The 22,472-nt window shown below is 36.7% G+C and overlaps 1 protein-coding gene across 1 annotated transcript in view; it reads right to left on the bottom strand.

Annotated features, from left to right (window-relative positions):
- Nucleotides 1-22,472, bottom strand: part of LOC128667083 (uncharacterized) — a 141,211-nt gene that overhangs the window by 74,111 nt on the left and 44,628 nt on the right. The gene's annotated exons all lie outside the window — the stretch shown is intronic.

The following is a 22,472-nucleotide window of genomic DNA, read 5'->3' as shown; positions in this document are numbered from 1 at the left end:
TTTCAACAAGAAAAATTCACAAATTTATTGGAACGTTTTCGGAGAGAACTTCCCCTTCATCAGCATATACAGTATGTGTGTGTGTTTATAGATATATAGATATATAGGGTAATTGAGAAACTATATATAGAACGATTATTAAAAACCAATTCCCATGTAAGACATACAGTATATACTCAGCAACAACTTAATAGATGTTTTTAATATTTTTAGGAATTTTGAAATAGGCCTTTAGAATGGATTTTTCATACTTTATACCATATAGTTTTAAGTGGATATATATATATGAAAGTTTTTCTTAATATGAACATCAATCAGGCATAACATGATTAAGTGATAGAATATATGAGTAGAAGAGTAAAAAAAGCTCTAAACCCCACAGAAAAGTGTATATAACCACTTATGAGAGTTTCCTTTTCTTTCATTTTTATTAAAAGGTTCAATATGGATAAAATGAAAATGAAATATGAAGGCTATAATGAATTTATAGAAATGAATTACACGAAAAATATTTTTTTAAAGATATTGATTTTGTACTTTTTTGAAAAAAACATTGGTTGTATTTATTGTATTTATTGAAGCAATTTATGAATTTTTGTATGTGTAAATTATTTTATGTTATGTTATTTTATGTAGGTTTGTGTATTTTTAATTAATGTGTTGAATTCATCTGCCAAGATTATTTATCGGTAACATGGGTTGTCTATATTTGACTTGGCATTAACGTCACTTAATCATGTGACCGCAATGCGAACAAGTAAACATTTTTCTACAGGAACTCTTTGCTAAGAACACATGGTGTTTGTTTATAACATAACATGGCACGTCACTTAATTATGTGACTGCTGTGTGAACCAATCAGGAATTTAGTTTTAAGGGGGCGTGCCGCCGCCCTGCCTTTAAAAGTCGTAGTTTGTAACATTCTGTAATTGACTCCTCTGATGAAGAAGGGACCGGATGGTCATATACCTTCGAAACGCGTAAGGACGATTAACAGAACGGCTATACCCATATTTTGATGATATTATATTGATTGTTTTATGAAGGACTAACCAAACGATTAGAACTTGTTTTTTAAGCAGAGCTTTCACATTACCTCATATTAGATTGAGGTTAAACACTGTAAGCAGCCATTTTTTAGAGTGTTTTGTTTGTGACACAAATAAAATTACAATATTGCACTATTTTTTCCTCTTTCTTTTTTCACTGCATGTACTTCGTATTTCTGTACGTCAGAGATTATTCTACCAACTCCAAGCAGCAGAGAAGAGGGGACTTTGGAGATCTTCCGCGGATTATCCTTCTAACTGTGCGGCACTTACCTCATGAGATTGGGGGTACGGAAAGTAAGTAGGAACCCCCACGGGGTTGGCCCTTGTTTTCTCTGGATAAATTTGAAGAACTGTGTTGCTGATATCATCTTTATTATATGAACAGAGATCACAGATTCTTGTGTTTTTTATTATATGAACTAAGATCATAGATTCTTGTTTTTTCCTGTATTTGAAAAACTGAAAAAACTATAAAATTGTAAAATTGTGAGGATATCGAAGGAATTTCTACATATTATACAACCTTTTTAACATTTTTAGCTTTTTACATTTTATATACAGTTTTATATACATTTATATACTGGCATATCTATATATTGCTATTTTATGTACATGATTATTATGTTTTATGTATTTTAGTGTGGCACTTAACAACATACAATTAATATATGTTTAGTTTTATGTATCATATATATTTTTAAATAAGAGAATCTAGGTATTTCCCTAACAAGCGCTCTACAAACACTTGCAATCCTATCAATTTCTAGTTTTGAGTGTACTGTAGAGGGCTGGTACACATCATACTTTTTATGTAGGAGCTGCTGTGGGGAATTACCATTTGTCCCACTATTGTATAACTAAGATACGCCTAGATTTAGAGTTTTGTTGGTAAAGACCCGCGTAGCTAACGCAGCTTTTTTTCCCAACGCACCCTTAAGACAACGCTGGTATTGAGAGTTGTCTGAAGGGCTGCGTTAGACTCCAAAAACGGTGCGTTGAGCCTAATTTACCGCCACTTCAACTCTCAATACCAGCGTTGCTTATGGTAGCGGTAAGCTGGCAAAACGTGCTCGTGCACGATTCCCCCATAGGAAACAATGGGGCAGTTTGGGATGAACAAAACCCTAACACCTGCAAAAAAGCAGCGTTCAGCTCCCAACGCAGCCCCATTAATTCCTATGGGGAAACACTCTCTAAGTCTGCACCTAACACCCTAACATGAACCCCGAGTCTAAACACCCCTAACCTTACACTTATTAACCCCTAATCTGCCGCCCCCGCTATCGCTGACACCTGCATTATACAATTAACCCCTAATCTGCCGCTCCGTACACCGCCGCAACCTACATTATCCCTATGTACCCCTAATCTGCTGCCCCTAACATCGCCGACACTTACATAATATTTTTTAACCCCTAATCTGCCCCCCACAATGTTGCCGCCACCTAACTACACTTATTAACCCCTAATCTGCCGACCGGACCTCGCCGCTACTCTAATAAATGTATTAACCCCTAAAGCTAAGTATAACCCTAACACCCCCCTAAATTAAATATAATTTTAATCTAACAAAATAAATTAACTCTTATTAACTAAAGTCTTCCTATTTAAAACTAAATACTTACCCCTAAAATAAACCCTAATATAGCTACAATATAATGAATAATTATATTGTAGCTATTTTAGGATTTATATTTATTTTACAGGCAACTTTGTATTTATTTTAACTAGGTACAATAGCTATTAAATAGTTATTAACTATTTAATAGCTACCTAGTTAAAATAATTACAAAATTACCTGTAAAATAAATCCTAACCTAAGTTACAATTAAACCTAACACTACACTATCAATAAATTAATAAAATAAATTACCTACAATTACGGTACATACAATTAAATAAACTAAACTAAATTACAAAAAATAAAAAAAGATTACAAGAATATTAGGCTAATTACACCTACTCTAAGCCCCCTAATAAAATAAAAAAGACCCCCAAAATAATAAAGGTCCCTACCCTATTCTAAATTAAAAAGTAACCAGTTCTTTTACCAGCCCTTAAAAGGGCTTTTTGCGGGGCATGCCCCTAAGTAATCAGATCTTTTGCCTGTAAAAAAAATACAACCCCCCAACATTAAAACCCACCACCCACATACCCCTACTCGAACCCAAACCCCCCTTAAATAAACCTAACACTACCACCCTGAAGATCTCCCTACCTTGAGTCATGTTCACCCAGCCGGGCACTGATGGACCAAAAGAGGACATCCGGAGCGGCAGAAGTCTTCATCCTATCCGGGCAGAAGAGGACATCCGGACCGGCTGACATCTTCATCCAAGCGGCATCTTCTATCTTCATCCAGCCGACGAGGAGCGGCTCCATCTTCAAGACCTCCGGCGTGGAACATTCTTCTTCACCGATGACTAGACGACGAATGACGGTTCCTTTAAATGACGTCATCCAAGATGGCGTCCCTCGAATTCCGATTGGCTGATAGGATTCTATCAGCCAATCGGAATTAAGGTAGGAAAAATCTGATTGGCTGATCCAATCAGCCAATCAGATTGAGCTCCCATTCTATTGGCTGATCGGAACAGCCAATAGAATGCGAGCTCAATCTGATTTGCTGATTGGATCAGCCAATAGGATTGAACTTGAATCTGATTGGCTGATTTAATCAGCCAATCAGATTTTTTCTACCTTAATTCCGATTGGCTAATAGAATCCTATCAGCCAATCGGAATTCGAGGGACGCCATCTTGGATGACGTCATTTAAAGGAACCGTCATTCGTCATCTAGTCGTCGGTGAAGAAGGATGTTCCGCGCCGGAGGTCTTGAAGATGGAGCCGCTCCTCGTTGGATGGATGAAGATAGAAGATGCCGCTTGGATGAAGATGTCTGCTGGTCCGGATGTCCTCTTCTGCCCGGATAGGATGAAGACTTCTGCCGCTCTAGATGTCCTCTTTTGGTCCATCAGTGCCCGGCTGGGTGAACACGACTCAAGGTAGGGAGATCTTCAGGGGGGTAGTGTTAGGTTTATTTAAGGGGGGTTTGGGTTAGAGTAGGGGTATGTGGGTGGTGGGTTTTAATGTTGGGGGGGTTGTATTTTTTATTACAGGCAAAAGAGCTGATTACTTAGGGGCATGCCCCACTAAAAGCCCTTTTAAGGGCTGGTAAAAGAGCTGGTTACTTTTTAATTTAGAATAGGGTAGGGACCTTTATTATTTTGGGGGGCTTTTTTATTTTATTAGGGGGCTTAGAGTAGGTGTAATTAGCCTAATATTCTTGTAATCTTTTATTATTTTTTGTAATTTAGTTTAGTTTATTTAATTGTATGTAATTCTAGGTAATTTATTTTATTAATTTATTGATAGTGTAGTGTTAGGTTTAATTGTAACTTAGGTTAGGATTTATTTTACAGGTAATTTTGTAATTATTTTAACTAGGTAGCTATTAAATAGTTAATAACTATTTAATAGCTATTGTACCTAGTTAAAATAAATACAAAGTTGCCTGTAAAATAAATATAAATCCTAAAATAGCTACAACATAATTATTCGTTATATTGTATCTATATTAGGGTTTATTTTACAGGTAAGTATTTAGTTTTAAATAGGAATACTTTAGTTAATAAGAGTTAATTTATTTCGTTAGATTAAAATTATATTTAACTTAGGGGGGTGTTAGGGTTAGGGTTAGACTTAGCTTTAGGGGTTAATACATTTATTAGAGTAGCGGCGAGGTCCGGTCGGCAGATTAGGGGTTAATAAGTGTAGTTAGGTGGCGGCGAGGTTGGGGGGGGGCAGATTAGGGGTTAATAAATATTATGTAGGTGTCGGTGATGTTAGGGGCAGCAGATTAGGGGTTCATAGGGATAATGTAGGTGGCGGCGGTGTGCGGTCGGCAGATTAGCGGTTAAAAATATTTCTTATAGTGGCGGCGATGTGGGGGGACCTCGGTTTAGGGGTACATAGGTAGTTTATGGGTGTTAGTGTACTTTAGAGCACAGTAGTTAAGAGTTTATAAACCAGCGTTAGCCCATAAAGCTCTTAACTACTGACTTTTTTTGGTGGCTGGAGTCTTGTCGGTAGAGGGTCTACTGCTCACTTCAGCCAAGACTCTAAATACCGGCGTTACGAAGATCCCATTGAAAAGATAGGATACGCAGTTGGCGTAAGGGGATCTGTGGTATGGAAAAGTCGCGGCTTGAAAGTGAGCGTTAGACCTTTCCTGCCTGACTCTAAATACCAGCGGGCGGTCAAAAGCAGCGTTAGGACACCTTAACGCTGCTTTTGACGGCTAACGCAGAACTCTAAATCTAGTCGATTGTGACTACCTAGCGCTTTTAATCCCCTTTTTAAACCATATATATATATATATATATATAGTGTGTGTAGCTATATATATTATATATATATATATATATATATATATATATAGTGGTCTTGATGAAGGGGACAGTTGGTTCCCCGAAACGTCACTGTACACAATAAACTATTGTTTTTTTAAACTCCAGCGAGTGCGGATCTATTACTTGGAATTATATAATATACATATATATGTGTGTGTGTGACCTTGTGCATGTGTATAACTCTTTGTGTGCATGTGTCTGTGAATATGTGTGTGTGTTTGCTTATGTGTTTGTGTGCCTATGTGTACGGATGCATTTCAGTTTCGAATAGAAACATTTGTGTAATATTAATGTATTAGCAAAAATGCTTCTAGTAAATGCTATAGCTGTTTCAAAAGTGTATTTAAGTATGCACCGTGCACCAGCATTGTGCACACAGCACTTGCTCTGAGGTGCTTATACCATCATGAAATTACTCAATTTGTTGATTGCTGATATGATACCAGCCCCACCGGTGCTCTGATCATCTGAAGTACTTAAAATGCTGATGCACTGAGGATATCTAACTGTGCTTCACATGCACGTGCAGAGAATAATGTTAGCACTAAAACAGTGAGTACTTTAACTAGAAGCATTTTTTCCAATACATGTATACTGCAAATATATTTCTAGTCAAATATATAATTCATCTATGTGCATTTAATTTTTGACTAGAATGTCCCTTTAAAAAAAAGAAAAAGAAATTCACATTACTCCATGAGGAATAAATATTATGGTCAAAAAATATATATATGTGGGGGGGGGGGGGGGTATTAGGGGGCAGCTGAATTAAGAGTGTCTAGGAAAGCAAAAATACTGTATCTTGGTTGTACATTTCAGTTGGCACTGTTAAAATGTATCTCTTCAGCTACTAAATACTCTACATATTCAATATACTGTTTATTATTACATGTTTAATTAAATTAAAGGGACATTCAAACACCTTGTACAAGACATTTATGTTGTCTATCTATAGAATAACACATCAGCCAAGTCTAAACCCCAGATGAGATTATTTGAATGAGATTTTCTGAATACATTTTTTTCTGTAGATCATTTTAAAATAAAATTTTAAATTAAGCAGTTACACTAAAGCACCAGTTTATTATTGCAATGCGTTAACTTACTGGAAAATAAAGCAATTTTGAAAGTTTTATAATATAGTGCAGCAGTTGACTGTCCATTTAAACAGAGTGTCTGTGAAAGTATTGTTTCTCTATATGTACCACAAGTATGATATTTTAATTAGATACTCTTGAAAAATTTTGCAAAGAGGCGAACAAAACACTTAGAGGATTTTAGAAACCGGAATAATTTTTGACAAGAACAGCACGATTTGGTCTGGCACAGAGGGGATCCGGTGAAGAGACACTAGGAAACTCCTTTACGTGAATGCAGACTGCGGTATATCTCTGATGAGATCGATGTGCCGTTTTTCCTGTTTTAATCGTTCTTTTGACATTAAAGTGTCTGGCTACCTTGATGTGGGGTTGCGCTTTTTTTTATTTTTTTTTATTTTAGTTCTACATAGAAGCCAACAGTTTTTGCACATGTCCAATTGGGGTCTAAATATTTCTAAAACAAATTATCAATCAAGTAAATCACTGGGAAATAGGGTTAGAGTTCTGAACCATCCAGACTCTCTAAAGTTAATGTAAACATGCGCAAAGCTCTCTTTCTATCTCTTTCTATACTGGTATCTGATATTTTACCCACTAGATACCAGGAATACACACATAGTGTAGTTGGGTGACAATTTGGCTGTGCTCAGCTTCTGCCATATACTCATTCATTAATTTTTAGAATAAGGATCATCTACATATGTTAGTAATTGTGAAGCACTTAAAATAGAGTGTGTTCTGACATTGCTTAAGGAGGACAAAGTTTACTACGGCTGAGCATTAAATCTATTGTGGAGGAGGATTCACCATTACCGGGGACGGCTTTACACAGCATTACGACACCACCTGTAGCGATCCAGCCCCAAGTCAAGGACGCATCGGATTGGCCCAGCGGTATACACACCTCCCTTCAGCTGAGCCGCGGAGTCTCCATCTTGGAAGCAGCGTGATCGGAGCGGTACACGCCGCAACCAGGGACAACTTCAAAGTTTTTATACAAGGCTTGTATTTATTTTAAACATTGTGAGTGTTATTCTTGTCAATTTTTATCATTAAAAATCACACATATAATCTGCACTTAGATGCGGTGGGCGCTTCTGTTTCTTTTTGTATATATTTTTTAATATACATAATTAAATTAATTTTACGGGGAATGTTAAGTTTAATTTCCCTTTAATATCCAAATGCTCTTGTGTTGCTACCACACATTTTGATCTATATATATTATCATTAGTCTATATACACATAATTATTGTTCCCACCATTAGTATCCAAAACCTTGATTACCGCACCGTAACCCCACTGAACTGTACACCAGAGGTCAGCAACCTTGGGCCCACAGATGTTTTGGAACTACATTTCCCATGATGCTCAGACAGCTTAAAGAGTGTCTCAGCATCATGGGAATTGTAGTTCCAAAACATCTCGAGGCCCAAGGTTGCTGACCCCTGCTCTAAACAACCCCCCACACTGGCCACATAAACCACCTTGCTACACGATCCTCTGCCCCATCATAAGTAATCCTCACTTTGCCTAACTCCATTAAAATCCTAAAAATAAATGAACCCTTAAAAAATAAAATAAATAAATGACCCATAATATTAATTTTAGTGAAGTATAGCTGAATATGTTTTAGTTTTTAGTCTCTTACCATTAACTGCAACAGATCTCTCCTTCTTCTTTAAGGGTTCTCTTCTCAATTCATAAACAAAACAAACAAAAAAATCCATTCCTGATAGCTTTATCACGTTAACCAATCATAATTTTAGATATTTAAACTCGCTATCAAAGTCGAGTTGTTCATTATTCTGATTGGTTAACGTAATATTGTAGGGATACCTTGTAAAGAGGGATAGATGGGCTGGACTCAAAATATCAAGTAGTTATTTAACAAACAGTCAGCTAGATTACCAGTTTTGCGCTAAACCGGGTGCGTAAAGAACGCAAAAAAATGTGCGGTATCGCACTTTTCATAGCACTGCCATTACGAGTTACTGAAAAACCTCCTAGTGCTGTGCGTTATGGTGCATTAAGCTTCATACCGCACAAAACCCAAGGGCTGAGTTTACATGCTCGTGCACGCTTTCCCCCATAGACATCAATGGGGAGAAAGTGTTAGAAAAAAAATGAACACCTGCGATTGCAGTATCGCGATCGCCATAACACAACTCCATTGATGTCTATGGGGAAAAGAGAATTATGTTTAAACATAACACCCTAACATAAACCCCTAGTCTACACACCCCTATTCCGCCTCTCCCTGACACCACCAACGCTAAATAAAGTTATTAACCCCTATTCCGCCGCTCCCCGACACCACCAACGCTAAATAAAGTTATTAACCCCTAATCCGTCGCTCCCTGACATTGCCAACACTAAATTAAGTTATTAACCCCTAATCCCCCGCTCCCAGACACTAAAGTTATTAACCCCTAATCTGCCGCCCACATCACTGACACTAAAAGAAACCTATTAACCCCTAAACCGCCGCCCCCCCCCACATCGCCAACACTATATAAACCTATTAACCCCTAAATCGCCAGCCACCCACATCGCAACTAATAAACTAAACCTATTAACCCCTAAACCGCCGGCCCCCCACATCGCAAAACACTAAATTATACTATTAACTCCTAAACCTAACACCCCCTAACTTTAAATTAAAAGTTACAATATAACTATCTTAAAATAAATAAAAACTTACCTGTGAAATAAAAAAAACTAAGATTAAACTATAAATTAACCTAACATAACTAAACTACCAAAAGAAAAATTTTAAAAAAATCTAACATTACAAAAAATAATAAACACTAAAATTACAAAAAGGCTTGAGATCTATTTTAATGGCAATATTAAATAAGAAAAACAAAAAATTTCCAATTAAAATTATAAAACTTCCATTCAGAATTATTTTTAAAAGAAAATGCTTTTAACCCCTTAATGACCACAGCACTTTTCCATTTTCTGTCCGTTTGGGACCAAGGCTATTTTTACATTTTTGGGGTGTTTGTGTTTAGCTGTAATTTTCCTCTTACTCAATTACTGTACCCACACATATTATATACCGTTCTTCTCGTCATTTAATGGACTTTCTAAAGATACCATTATTTTTATCATATCTTATAATTTACTATAAAATTATTTTATAAAATATGATGAAAAAATGGGAAAAAATACACTTTTTCTAACTTTGACCCCCAAAATCTGTTACACATCTACAACCACCAAAAAACACCCATGCTAAATAGTTTCTAAATTTTGTCTTGAGTTTAGAAATACCCAATGTTTACATGTTCTTTGCTTTTTTTTGAAAGTTATAGGGCAATAAATACAAGTAACCACTTTTTTTCAAAATTAGCGCTAGTTACATTGGGACACTGATATCTTTCAGGAATCCCTGAATATCCCTTGACATGGATATATTTTTTTTTAGAAGACATCCCAAAGAATTGATCTAGGCCCATTTTAGAATATTTCATGCCACCATTTCATTGCTAAATGCGGTCAAATAAAAAAAATTGTTCACTTTTTCACCATTTTTTTCATAAACTTTAGGTTTCTCACTGAAATTATTTATGAACAACTTGTGCAATTATGGCATAAATGGTTGTAAATGCTTCTCTGGGATCCCCTTTGTTCAGAAATAGCAGACATATATGGCTTTGGCATTGCTTTTTGGTAATTAGAAGGCTGCTAAATGCCACTGTGCACTACACGTGTATTATGCCCAGCAGTGAAGGGGTTAATTAGGTAGCTTGTAGGGAGCTTGCAGGGTTAATTTTAGCTTTAGTGTAGAGATCAGCCTCCCACTTGACACATCAGACCCCTGATCCCTCCCAAACAGCTCTCTTCCCTCCCCACCCCACAATTGTCCCCGCCATCTTAAGTACTGGCATAAAGTCTGCCAGTACTAAAATAAAAGCTCTTTTTTTTTCTTCAGCATATTTACATATGCTGCTGTGTAGGATCCCCCCCTTAGCCCCCAAACTCCCTGACCCCCCCCCCCCCCCAAACAGCTCTCTTACCCTCCCCCTCTACCTTATTGGGGGCCATCTTGGGTACTGGCAGTTTACAATAAAATATATTTTTTTAATTTTATTTTTTATTTTCTGTAGTGTAGCTTCCCTCCCCCCAAAGATAACCCCCACCCTCTCCCAGATCCCTTATCTATTTTTTTATATGATTCCCTCCCCCCTTTCTCCCACTTTTACTTTCCGTAGTGTAGCGGTTCCCACTCACTCCCTCTCCATGCACGCGCCTGCCCCTGCCCTGCCTGCTATGGCCACCCACCCGCCTCCCACTTTGGCTCCCACTCACCAACGATACCGGCCATCGATGTCCGGCGCAGAGAGGGCCACAAAGTGACTCTCTCTGCATCGGATGGCCATGGGATGTTATTGCAGGATGCCTCAATATCGAGGCATCACTGCAATAACCAGAAAGTGGCTGTAAGCAATCAGGATCGCTTCCAGCTGCTTTCCAGACCGACGACGTGCAGCGTACGTCCTCGGTCGTTAACTGTCTTTTTTTACAGGACGTACCCTGCACGTCGTCGGTCATTAAGGGGTTAAATAACTACCACTGATATAAGTAGGTTAAAAACAACAGTTTTATTATCATAAAATAGAGTATAACAATCGGTATTAAATATCTAACTGTATTGGTACCAATCTCTCTAAAAAACAGCCAAAATATATCATATAAAACCTATATTGCTTAATACAGCCTGAAAAATGTGCAAAGTATGCAAAAATGTTAAAATGTTAATTACTACTAGAAATAGCAAGAGTGTATCGATTTCATGCAATACAACTGAATACAGTATATCTCATATATATATATACACCAAATGGTTGTGCAAATTCAGAGTTAGAAACAATTCGATTCTCGTTATTTGTATTTATCCTTATTGTTTTTCTGGTCTCATAGACACGTTAGTTTTTGCAGAGGCTTTGAAGTTAGCTGAGATAATCGAATCAGCTGGTTAGTAGTGCTTGTATTGTTTTTAGTGTAAGTACGCTATAGTCTTTAACTTGTTTAGCCTCTTTTTGTACGCTATAGTCTTTAACTTGTTTAGCCTCTTTTTGTACGCTATAGTCTTTAACTTGTTTAGCCTCTTTTTGTACGCTATAGTCTTTAACTTGTTTAGCCTCTTTTTGTACGCTATAGTCTTTAACTTGTTTAGCCTCTTTTTGTACGCTATAGTCTTTAACTTGTTTAGCCTCTTTTTGTACGCTATAGTCTTTAACTTGTTTAGCCTCTTTTTGTACGCTATAGTCTTTAACTTGTTTAGCCTCCTTTCTGTACCTGATGATTGTTTGTAAAGTGCTGGTTCGCCTTACTTTTTAGTTGAATTGTCAGTTCTTTTTCTTAAGCAAAATTCAGCTTGTGTTCCTTGTGTTCCTTAAACGCCAAAGATAGCCCGTTTTCCATCCCGGACACGCCCACAAATGCGGGGGTGGCGTAAGTACTTCCGGTAGTGTTGGATGATTCAAGTTGTTCAGGTATGAGCAGTCTGTTATCAACAACACGTTTCAGCTCAAAGGAGCCTTTGTCAAGCCATAACAGACCTGCTCCCAATGTCTCCTTAAATACATTTTTGAAGAATCAATATTTAGTGGCATCAATCAGCTGTATTGAAATGATTTATCTGTATTGTTAGTTTTTTGGTTAAAATAAAATCATATAACAATTATTAAGGCTATGTTCTTTAGTATCGTTTTGTTAATGAGTGTTTGGTTATAAAATATTGACATATATAGTAATAGTGCATGAAACCAACAATATCAGTGGTTTTTCCAATCGTGTTATATAAAGTATCATATATCAATTACAAATAAAAATAGAAATTATATAAAAAAGGAGGTTTATATAAAAAAAGGAAGTTATATAAAAAAGAAGGTTATATAAAAACCATAAACAATTCAATAAGACCTAGATTTTTTTAGATTTTTTAGTGTTTTTAGATTTTTTAGGGAATTAGTTTGTCCTCAAGAATGTAATAGTAAAAGTAAGATCCATATATATATATATAAATTTGAATAATTATTATTTAAAACAATTATTTTAAAAAGCTTCCTAATTCTATTTCTAAATTTAGACCTAGTGGGTGTAATGTGTCTAAATTATAAATACATTTGCTTTCTAATTGTAATAATATTTTATGATTATCACCCCCTCTATTTTGTTTCGGCAATTTAGCTATGCCCATATAGTTAAAAAAAACTTTAAATCACCTTTGTTACAATGTTTAAAATGTTTTGGGACCGGTAGATCTTTGTTTTTATCTTGGTCCATATTTTCTATGGACAAAATGTGTTCACAAATTCTCTCTCGTAGGGGTCTTTCTGTTTCCCCTACATACTGCATCCCACACTTGCACTGGATCATATATACAATATTTCTATCCATACATCTGATGCAGTCACAAATCTTAAATTCTTTATTATTTACATTAGAGATCACAGACTTGCTTTTTCTAGAGTGTCTGCAGGATTTACATATTGGACATGGGAAGAAGCCTTTAATTTCCATCCCTGTCAAATCTTTATCTGTTTTTTTCTGTTTTTTCATAACAGTAGGTACAAGTATATTTTTTTAATTATTTGCCTTCCTATATACAAAATGGGGTTTATCAGCAATTAGTGGTCCTATTATTTTGTCTTGTTTCAGCATATGCCAATGTTTTCTCCCTATTTTTTCAGTCATTCTATAATTAATATTGTAATCGGTAATAAATGGTACTTTGATTTAATTCGGCTAGATTACGAGTTTTTGTCGGTAATGGTGTGCGGTGCTAACGAGCCTTTTTTTCTCACCTCTCACTTAAGACAACGCTGGTATTACGAGTTCTCTGCAAGCCGGCGTTAGCCTCAGAAAAGTGAGCATTGAGCAAAATTTAGCTCCACATCTCACCTCAATACCAGCGTTGCTTAAGTCAGCGGTGAGCTGGCTGTATGTGCTCGTGAACGATTTCCCCATAGTAAACAATGGGGCTGAGCTGGCTGAAAAAAAACCTAACACCTGCAAAAAAGCAGTGTTCAGCTCCTAACGCAGCCCCATTGTTTCCTATGGGGAAATAAAATTTATGTCTACACCTAAGACCCTAACATGAACCCCGAGTCTAAACACCCCTAACCTTAAACTTATTAACCCCTAATATGCCGCCCCCGACATTGTCCGCCGCCACCTACATTATACTTATGAACCCCTATTCTGATGCCCCCAACATCGCCAAACCCTACATTTTATTTATTGACCCCTAATCTGCCCCCCCCAACGTCGCCGCAACTATATTAAATTTATTAACAGACACACACAGTACAGAATCCCAGGACTAGGGACACAGTAGTAACATAGGAGATGGAAGCAGCAGTGGTAAGAGATGGGATAATGACAGTACAGGACAGAAGAGAAAGCCATTTACATATTGTAATTTATTTGAGACTTGCCGCCCACAACCATTTCTTTAGGAGTTTCTTTATATTTTTTGTTGTATATTGTCAAATATATATATATATATATACACACATATATACATATATATACATACATATATACATATATATATATATATATATACATATATATATATATATATATATACATACATACATACACACACAAACATATATATGAACTGGTATAAAGTATTTAACAACAAAATTGTGCACTTAACTGAAACATTCTCTTTTTGTGAAAGAAGCTTTCACTTTTCAATTCACAATATATTAGATTATTTTTTTATAGCACCCTCTCACAAAGATAATATATGCCTGGTCATTGCAAGCTGTAAAGCTCCTGAGCTGATCTCTGCTTGCTCTAATCTCATAACCAGGATAGCAGCTGCCACTCATTAGCTTGAAGATGATTAGCCGATTATTCAGGCTTATTTTATAGTCCATGCAGGGTGGTTAAAGACAGCAAGGACAGACACACACAGTACAGAATCCCAGGACTAGGGACACAGTAGTAACATAGGAGATGGAAGCAGCAGTGGTAAGAGATGGGATAGTGACAGTACAGGATAGAAGAGAAAGCCATTTACATATTGTAATTTATTTGAGACTTGCCGCCCACAACCATTTCTTTAGGAGTTTCTTTATATTTTTTGTTGTATATTGTCAAATATATATATTCTGTCACTATCCCATCATCAGTGATTCTTCTTATGCAGATAAAAGACAGTTTATTGAACTCAAATATTATTTGAGTTAAATTATAAACTGTCTTTTATCTGCATAAGAAGAATTACTGTCACTGATAAGCGTTAAGAGGTGTCGAGGGGGTACAGAGATCACTAGCTGGTTCTTCAGAGGGTTAGTAGTGGGAGGAAGAGGATGTTAGCAAGTGAGGTGGTTGTGGTGTGGATTAAATTTAACCCAATATTCCCTCACTTATCCTACCAGAGATAAGGTCCACTGTCCACACACGAACGATGACGATCCAGTCTGCAAGTGCAACTATAATCATACTATGGGCCCAGTCCGGTCTCAGCAATGGTGACTGCATTCTGCAAGTAGTTATGGCGTTACTGTTATGCCCCTGCCTCCTCCCACACATATAGTCAGCTCAGCTCTTAGTGTGCGAGTGTCACGTGACAGCTGGCTCCCGCACACTAAGAGCTGTGCGAATAGGAAGGCTATGGGCTGGCCTGTAGGTAGCGCTGCAGTCAATGCAGTTTTAAAGTGGAAAGTACTTTTGCCTATACTTCTATCTATCGCACTGCAAAAAAGGTTTAAAAATATAATTTTTTATTTTTTTATTTCTCACTCTTTTTTTTTTGGGTTAGTGGTCAGGGGGTTCACGTCAGGGGGTTCACGTGCTCAAGTGCTCCTATAGAGGAGCCTCCACTGCTTGTCTCTGGTCTTTATTTTCTAACACTGGTTGTCTGTTTATGTAGGGGCCTCTCTCTAAAAAATGATGGTCTATTGATGTAGATGGGTTTGATTGGTGATGTATATTTATTCTTTCATCTGAGTGTTGGTGTTTCTGTGTTCTGTATCCATAATTGTGGGACCTATCATTATCTCTTTCTAAAGGAGCAAATCTATTTTCTAGTGGAATATGAGTATCTTTTATTGCCCTAGTACGCTGATTTATATTATTCCCCCTATTATAATAATTATTATAGCCCCTATTTTGATCATAATTGGAGCCTCTGTTATGATCATTATACCGCCTTCTATATAGATTAGAATCTGGCTGCTTATTTTCCTTATTGAATAATGTGCCATTGTTGTTGTGTTGACGGTGGTTATATTTAACTTCAGTCCATTGGTTTTGATTTCTATGGTTTACATATTCCCTAGGTGTCTGATATGTTTGCTGATTGTTTTTAACTATCTCAGAATTGTTTTGCGACTGTTTATTTTTTTCAAATCTGTTATATCTCCATCTATGTGAAGTATATGTATCATCATAATTTCCCTCTTCAAACTGTTTATAATCTTGGTCATCCCTATCAAATTTGTCCACTTTTATCTTTAGTAAATCATTTTTCATTTCATCCATCATATTTTTTAGTTTTTTTTCTCACTATTTTTATATTCAATTGAATCTTTGAATTTCTCTAACTTTGACTCTATGTCATTTATTTTATTACCTAATTTTATCAGAACGTCCCCTCTGTAGTCCTTAATTTGTTTCATTAGTTTCATAGAAGCATCCTCCAAAATTTCTCTCCATTTTTGTTTAAAGTTTTCATCATCTACTTTAAATGCACATTCTTTTTTAATCCTGAATCCCCTCGGTACTCTTTTAACCTCTAAATATTTTTCTGAAAATAAATATTCTGTTTTATGTTTCAATTCAGTTGTCATTTTCTTCTCTAATAGTCCTATTACATCATCTAATGTTTCTTTTTTACTTTCTAGAGTTTTAAGAAATTCTGCTTTATCTTTATTTATTAGTAGTCTTAAAGGGACAGTCAACCATAGAATTGTTATTGTTTTAAAAGATAGATAATCCCTTTAAATCTTCATACATATTGGATCTTAAGTAAAAAATACTATCTTTATTAGCCATTTTCCTGCAGCAAGACTTTAATACATGGGATTGTGCTAAAATTTATACAGAAAAAAAGAAAAAAGTCTATGTGCTGGAAATAGATCAAACTCACATAAAAAGCAGCTAATCCCAAAAACCTGTATAGTCACTATATGAAAAAAAGTGGACTCATATGTGTGTGTCTGTGTAATAACACTAGGCTTGAGATCTATTTTAATGGCAATATTAAATAAGAAAAACAACAAATTTCCAATTAAAATGATAAAACGTCCATTCAGAATTATTTTTAAAGAAAATCCTTTTAAATAACTACCACTGATATAAGTAGGATAAAAACAACAGTTTTATTATCGTAAAATAGAGTATAACAATCGGTATTAAATTTCTAACTGTATTAATATTGGGAGAGCATATATTCACATATCTATTAGTTAACTGCATTTTTAAATACTTAATAGATACTACTGATCTCATATAATTGGGTAAGACTATAGGATTGGTAGATTACACACATACACGAGGTATAAAGATTTACATCACGCCCCTTCACACATTTACTTAAAATAAAAAAAATAATTTTTTTTGCTCTGTGTTTTTTGATATCTGCCACACTTGGCAGCCCACTTTTTTTGAAGATAGTTGGTATTCACTTTTTTACACCCTCTAAGATTCACGTAAGGACACGCTGTTGCTACAGCCCTTTCTTTCGTTTTTTACACCCAATTCTTTTTTATGGACAAATTTTTGGGAATCAGTAGGACTGATACAAGCACAATGCCACCAAAAACAAAAGACAGGAAACCCAGGCCAAGTATAGGAAGCTCAGAGATAAGTACAGTGGACTCTACCCCAGTCCCCAACACCATAATAGATACAAATAACCTAGTGAAACAAATCTCAGACCTTTTTTTACCACAATTGGGAGAGGTTAAGACAGAATTAATGTCTCTGACAAGCGAACTCAAACAGATCTCGAGCAGACTAGGGGAGATAGAGAACAGGATTTCCGATATTGAGGACCGACAACATATCCAACAGACCCTGGTAAATACACACACTAAGACTATTGACACGCTGCAAGCACGACTGGACGACCTAGAAGATAGGTCATGCAGAAATAATCTGAAAATAGTGGGTCTCCCGGAGACTTCAGAATTTTCTGACCTAATGACCTTTATCCAAACTACACTACCAGATCTGCTAGATATGCCACTAAATAACACAGAGATAGCCGTAGAGAGGGTTCACAGACTGGGAGCAAAGAAAGATAACATTCCAAAATACAAAAGACCAGTTTTAGCGAAGCTCTTAAACTTCCAGGATAAGCAGAGAATTCTCTCATACTATAGGAAAAAAAGTATAGTAGAGGTTAATAAAGAACGTATATACTTATTCCAAGATTTCTCTGCTGAAACTTTAAATAGAAGGAGACTGATGGCTCCTTGGTGTATGCAACTGATTAATGCAGGCCATAAAGCTACAATGATATATCCGGCAAAAATTAAAATCTTTATTGACAATAACATATTTACATTAACAACAGTGGAGGAGGTCAAACAATTTTTGGAAAAATGAGAAAAGCTCAAATTAAATGTGTATAGCTGTTTCCATCTGTTGTATTCAGATGGCTATTGGTTGGGCTGTTTTGTACCGCCCCCTCTTTTTTTTTTTCTCTTTTCTTTTCTTCTTGTTTCTTTCCTCTGTTTCCCTGCCCGGCCCTCCCCTCCCCTCTCGATCCTCTCTCTTTTCGGATGCCAATAGCTTATAAAAACTGACATTAATAGAAATGAAAAAATCACTTAATCTACTATCTTGGAATGTGGGGGGGTTCTCCTCCCCTGCCAAAAGGAAAAAAAATAATACAACATTTAAAAAGTCACAAACCAGATATTGCTTTCCTGCAGGAAACCCATCTGAGCCTGCAGGAAACAGAGAAATTAAGAATGGGTTGGATCGGGGAGGTATATGCGGCACCGGCAGAGAGGAGTAGTATGTATATTTAGCAAGGATTTAGAATTTCAGTTAATATCCCAATATAGAGATATGGATGGAAGGTATCTCATTCTAGAAATAGAGATTAATAAATGTCACTATACTTTATGTAACCTTTATGCACCAAACGAATGCCGGTCAGACTTTTGGGATAAGTTATACGCAAAATTAATTGAGTCAGTGGACTCTCAAATAATTATAGGCGGGGATTTCAATAGTGTATGTATCCCCCAGTTGGATAGACTAAGGTCAAGTGGCTCTTACAGGTCTAGGAAGGAAGCTAAGATTTTGAAATCTTTTGTGAAAGGTTTCGGGCTCAGGGACATCTGGAGAATACAACACCCAGACAAGAGAATGTTCACATGTGAGTCCAAGACCTTCCGCACATTCCCAAGGATAGATATGTTTTTGGTGTCTGAAAAACTTCTACAATTAGAAGTTAAGACTGATATTAAATATATCGTTCTATCAGACCATGCCATTATTTATTTGTCTATCCAGCTGGGGAATAATAGAGAAAACTTATGTGGTAAATTCTTTTTCCCTTCCTTCTTGCATTCCAATATTTATTTCAGGAACTGACTTATCCAAAAATGGAGGGATTATGCCTCACTAAATAATGACTATTTCCATAAGACTGAAATATATTGGGAGGCCGCGAAGGCGTGCCTCAGGGGTGAGATAAAGGCCTTTATGGTCAAAAGGAAAAGAAAGTTAAAAGCAAGGGATCTTCAATTAACTAATGCATTGAAAAATAAATTCAGAAAATATATTGACAATTCTAGCATAGAGAATTGGATTATCTATCAGGAGGCAAAGAAAGAAAGAGAGATATTTTAATACAAAACCAGTTACAAGAGGAGCTTAAAAATAAAGCTATATTCGGTACTTTCTCTCCAAGATCAGCAAAAATGCTTGCGACTATTTCAAAAAGCAGAAGGAAGAATAATTATATTGGTTCAATAGTATCTGAAGGTCAAAAATACAACACCCCAAAAGATATTAATAGACAATTTTATTTATTTTTTCAAAAGTTATATGCTCCTGCTGAAGTTAACCAGGAGACGAAAAGTAAGTTCTGGAATAGCATTAAGACGCCAAAAATCTCCGAAGTACAGCTGAATATAATAAACAAAGAGATTACAATGGAGGAGGTCTTAAAAGCTATTAAAGAATCAACGTTAGGGAAGGCCCCAGGCCCGGATCAACTCCCCATTGAATTCTATAAAGTACTCGCGGAAGAGATCGCCCCCACACTGACTAAACTGTTTAATAAATATTTTCTCTTGCATTCTAAGGGGCCTAGTTATCAAGCCGTCAACCTCAAATACGCTGGAATTCCGCAGCGTATTTGTGGCGAGGCTGATTCGCCTTAGTTATCAAAGGTTCGAGACCGGCAAAAGTAGAATTTTGTGACGTAAACTTCGATCTGCCGGACTCAGTCCGACACAGATCGATTCTTACGTCACTCCAGATGTTCCGCACACAAGTGCGGCACAATCTCACTACTTTTGCTAGTTATCAAAAAACTAGCAGGTACGCTCGGCACTTTTAAGGCCCAGCGTACCTGGTTTTCAAAGCGCCAGCCTGGAGGCGGCGGATCCCATAGGAATCAATGGGAGTCTGACCATAGCGAAAGTACAAGTTCGCTGCTGACAGACATCCCATTGATTCCTATGGGAGCTGTCTACACCTAACACCCTAACATGTACCCCGAGTCTAAACACCGCTAATCTGACCCCCCCTACACCGCCGCTACTACATAAAGTTATTACCCCCTAAACCGCCGCTCCCAGAGCCCACCGCAAGCTACTCTATACATATTAACCCCTAAACCGCCGCTCCCGGAGCCCACCGCAACTATAATAAATGTATTAACCCCTAAACCGCCGCTCCCTGAACCCGCCGCAACCTATATTAAATGTATTAACCCCTATCCTGCCCCCCCTACACCGTCGCCACCTATAATAAATTTATTAACCCCTAATCTGCCCCCCCTACACCGTCGCCACCTATAATAAATTTATTAACCCCTATCCTGCCCCCCACTACGCCGCCGCCACTGTAATAAAATTATTAACCCCTAAACCTAAGTCTAACCCTAACCCTAACGCCCCCCTAACTTAAATATTAATTAAATAAATCTAAATAAATTAACTCTTATTAACTAAATGAATCCTATTTAAAACTAAATACTTACCTTTAAAATAAACCCTAATATAGCTACAATATAAATAATAATTATATTCTAGCTATCTTAGGATTTATATTTATTTTACAGGTAACTTACAATTTATTTTAACCATGTACAATAACTATTAAATAGTTATTAACTATTTAATAGCTTACCTAGCTAAAATAAAGAGAAATGTTCCTGTGAAATAAATCCTAGCCTAAGTTACAATTACACCTAACACTACACTATACTTTAATAAATTATTCCTATTTAAAAATAAATACTTACCTGTAAAATAAACCCTAAGATAGCTACAATATAATTAATAATTATATTATAGCTATCTTAGGATTTATATTTATTTTACAGGTAACTTTGTATTTATTTTAGCTAGTTAGAATAGTTATTAAATAGTTATTAACTATTTAATAACTACCTAGCTAAAAGAAATACAAAATTACCTGTAAAATAAATCCTAACTTAAGTTACAATTAAACCTAATACTACACTATCATTAAATCAACTAAATAAACTACCTACAAATAACTACAATTAAATACAATTACATAAACTAACTAAAGTACAAAAAATAAAAAAAGCTAAGTTACAAAAAATAAAAAATTAAGTTACAAACATGTTAAAAATATGACAACAATTTTAAGCTACTTAATCTAAGCCCCCTAATAAAATAACAAACCCCCCCAAAATAAAAAAAATCCCTACCCTATTCTAAATTAAATAAATTTCAAAGCTCTTTTACCTTACCAGCCCTTAAAAGGGCCATTTGTGGGGGCATGCCCCAAAAAGTTCAGCTCTTTTGCCTGTAAAAGAAAAATACAACCCCCCCCAACATTAAAACCCACCACCCACATACCCCTAATCTAACCCAAACCCCCCTTACAAAAACCTAACACTAATCCCCTGAAGATCATCCTACCTTGAGTCGTCTTCACTCAGCCGAGCCACCGATGGAACTGAAGAGGACATCCGGAGCGGAAGAAGTTAATCCTCCAAGCGGCGCTGAAGAAATCTTCCATCTGATGAAGTCATCATCCAGGCGGCGCTGAAGAAGTCTTCGATCCGGCCGATGTCATCTTCAAAGAGGCGCTGAAGAGGTCTTCTATCCGGGCGAAGTCATCTTCCAAGCCGGGTCTTGAATCTTCCTTCCGCCGATGCAGAACCTCCTTCTTCACCGACGGACTACGACGAATGACGGCTCCTTTAAGGGACGTCATCCAAGATGGCGTCCCCTCAATTCCGATTGGCTGATAGGATTCTATCAGCCAATCGGAATTAAGGTAGGAAAAATCTGATTGGCTGATGGAATCCAATCAGCCAATCAGATTGAGCTCGCATTCTGATCGGAACAGCCAATAGAATGCGAGCTCAATCTGATTGGCTGATTCCATCAGCCAATCAGATTTTTCCTACCTTAATTCCGATTGGCTGATAGAATCCTATCAGCCAATCGGAATTGAGGGGACGCCATCTTGGATGACGTCCCTTAAAGGAGCCATCATTCGTCGTAGTCCGTCGGTGAAGAAGGTGGTTCCGCGTCGGCGGAAGGAAGATTCAAGACCCGGCTTGGAAGATGACTTCGCCCGGATAGAAGACCTCTTCAGCGCCTCTTTGAAGATGACATCGGCCGGATCGAAGACTTCTTCAGCGCCGCCTGGATGATGACTTCATCGGATGGAAGATTTCTTCAGCGCCGCTTGGAGGATTAACTTCT

Source organism: Bombina bombina, chromosome 7 (genome assembly GCF_027579735.1).
Source record: "Bombina bombina isolate aBomBom1 chromosome 7, aBomBom1.pri, whole genome shotgun sequence".
Classification (NCBI taxonomy): Eukaryota; Metazoa; Chordata; class Amphibia; order Anura; family Bombinatoridae; genus Bombina; species Bombina bombina.
This window is presented reverse-complemented; position numbering and strand designations above follow the sequence as displayed.